At 54.6% G+C, this 3,038-nt stretch overlaps 1 pseudogene; it reads left to right on the forward strand.

Annotated features, from left to right (window-relative positions):
• Positions 1 to 756: 756 nt before the first annotated feature.
• LOC132491002 (calcium-binding mitochondrial carrier protein SCaMC-2-like) lies at positions 757 to 2,262 on the forward strand (annotated as a pseudogene).
• The last annotated feature ends 776 nt before the right edge of the window (positions 2,263 to 3,038 follow it).

The following is a 3,038-nucleotide window of genomic DNA, read 5'->3' on the forward strand; positions in this document are numbered from 1 at the left end:
ATTAATCCAGTGAAATTTGCATTGCTTCTGTGATCCAGTGAACGAAAGGCAAGAAGAAAGAAATTACACAAACATCAGGGTTAGTGCCTTCTTTTACTTGAAACGTTTTCAAATGTTAGCAAGAAAAGGGAAACATTTTGCAAGGTTCTGTGCCAACTGGAATTGTACTGACATTCATTGAATTCCCACAGGGAAAGAGTGGATGAGACAGTAATTGATTTCTTCCAAGGGGATCCATCACCCATGACTCTCACTGTTCTTCTACATCATTAGTCAGACAAAAGAAAGTTTCCTAATGGGGTTTTAGATTCTCTTGAATCAAAAAAAAAAAAAAAACAACAAAAAGCATTTCCAGATGTTTTAAGTATTAACTTTCAAAATTGTATATGATACATCATGTTTTTGTTATTCTCAACTAACTGATAAAGAGAGTCATTTAGCATGAACTTTAATTAAAAAGTGGAACTAATATTGGACAGAATCAAAAGAGAAAGTCTAATGAATAAGGTATCTAGAATGAAGTTTTTGCCATAGGTACAGCACAGTTATGGAGTGGTCAAAATAGTGTGATTTAATTACCCTACATAGGGGAATGTATTGGAGACAGATGAAAGATAAGACATTTAAATGACTGAGCACCCGGAAGCTGTCCATCCCGCCGGCTTGCCGGCACCTGGAGTCCGCGCTACTGGACTGAGGACACCTGCGTGTCTTCCGCGCTCTCCCCGCCGGCCCGTCACCCCTGCCTCGCGCACGATGGTGAGCAGTGTGTTGTGCCGCTGCGTGGCATCCCCGCCGCCGGACGCTGCAGGCACCACCTAGCCGTCCGCCTCATCGCCGGTGTCCGTGGACCCTTGCGGCGGCGCCGTCTGCGGGGGCTCGGACCACCGGCTGCGCCTTTGGAGCCTTTTCCAGACTCTCAAGTCAACCGCGAAGGCCGCCTGTGTGTCAACGACCTGGCCGTGGGACTTCGGCTCCTGGGACTGCACCGCACAGAGGGCGAGCTCCGGAAAATTGTACAAGCTGGCGACAAAGACCTCAATGGGCAGCTAGACTTTGAAGAGTTTGCCCATTATTTCCAAGATCACGAGAAGAAACTGAGGCTGGTATTCAGGAGTTTGGACAAGAAGAATGTTGGACGGATCGACGCGCAGGAGATCATGCAGTCCCTGCGGGACCTGGGAGTCAAGATATCTGAACAGCAGGCAGAAAAAATCCTCAAGAGCGTGGACAAGAGTGGTACAAGGAACTTGACTGGAACGAGTGGCGAGACTATCGTGTCCTACATCCCGTGGAAAACATCCCTGAGATCATTCTGTACTGGAAGCATTCCACGATCTTTGATATGGGTAAGAATCTGACGGTCCCCGATGAGTTCACAGTGGAGGAGAGGCAGACAGGGATGTGGTGGAGACACCTGGTGGCTGGCGGTGAGGCGGGGGCCGTATTGAGAACCTGCACGGCCCCGCTGGACAGACTCAAGGTGCTCATGCAGGTCCACGCCTCCCGCAGGAACAACATGTGCGTCATGGGTGGCTTCACCCAGATGATTCGAGCAGGAGGGGGCCAAATCACTCTGGCGCAGCAACGGCATCAATGTCCTCAAAATTGCCCCCGAGTCGGCCCTCAAGTTCATGGCCTATGACGCAGATCAAGCCTCTCATTGGGAGTGACCAAGAGACTCTGAAGATTCGCGAGAGGCTTGTGGCAGGGTCCTTGGCAGGGGTCATCGCCCAGAGCAGCAGCTACCTGATGGGGGTCTTGAAGACCCACATGGCCCTGCATAAGACAGGCCAGTACTTGGGCATGCTGGACTGTGCCAGGAAGATCCTAGCCAGAGAGGGCATGGCCGCCTTCTACAAAGGCTATGTTCCCAACATGCTGGGGATCATCCCCTATGCTGGGATAGACCTGGCCGTCTACGACATGCTCAAGAATGCCTGGCTGCAGAGCTATGCAGTGAACAGCGCACACCCCAGTGTGTTTGTGCTCCTGGCCTGTGGCACCGTGTCCAGCGCCTGTGGACAGCTGGCCAGCTACCCACTGGCTCTAGTCAGGACCCGGATGCAGGCCCAAGCCTCCATTGAGGGCTCTCCAGAGGTGACCATGTGCAGCCTCTTCAAACAGATCCTGCGGACCGAGGGGGCCTTTGACCTGTACTGGGGGCTGGCCCCCAACTTCAGGAAGGTGATTCCGGCCGTGAGCATCAACTACATGGTGTACGAGAACCTGAAGATCACCCTAGGCGTGCAGTCGCAGTGACGGGAGGGAGGCCAGCCTGCCCGTGGACTCGCTGATCCTGGGCCTGCAGCCCCGGGGTGTGTAGCCATCTCATTCTGTGAATGTGCCAACACTGAGCTGACTTAAGCCAAGCTGTGAAAACCCTATAGGATGCACCTTCAAGGGTTGGGGGCAGAGCCAGCAGGCCCACAGTGTTTGTCCTGCTGACGCTGGCTGACCCTCGTGTCCGTCCCAGGGAAGATGGTGTTCCTCAGGGTCTAGGGCTCAGCAGAACACAGGCTCGCACGTGTGGGGACAGGACGTTTCCTGCGGTGCCTGCCAAATAGCTGGGCTGGAAGCTGGCTTAGTTCTTCCATCACGACCTCGCAGCCAGACCATTGGTGCAGGGCGCTTTCGGGCCCACCTTGCTTCCTTCCTTGCTGCTGTTTTAAATGGTAGGAGGAGGGCCTGCAGCCCACTCCCCACACTGCTCCTCTCTGCTCAGTCCATGGGGAAGGGTAATTCTACCCTACCTAAGCCTGACTTCCCAACTGGCAGTGCAGCCACTGGCAGGGAAGAGGGAGGAGTCTGGCTTCTGAGCTGCCCTGCAGATGGGCACCTGGATCCCCATGTGCATGACGAGGGCAAGGCTGCCTGGCGTCCTGGCACGTCGCTTCATGGGTCCTGGGACCCAGGGGGCCTCTGCTGCCTGCTGCTGGGGGCTCTTGGGGCTCTGAGCTGGCCCTGGCCTCTGTCAGGACTGGCACCAGCCCAGAACTAACTCCCTCTCCCTCCCCGCTGGCATGAGGGCAGTGGGC

Source organism: Mesoplodon densirostris, chromosome 5 (assembly GCF_025265405.1).
Source record: "Mesoplodon densirostris isolate mMesDen1 chromosome 5, mMesDen1 primary haplotype, whole genome shotgun sequence".
Classification (NCBI taxonomy): Eukaryota; Metazoa; Chordata; class Mammalia; order Artiodactyla; family Ziphiidae; genus Mesoplodon; species Mesoplodon densirostris.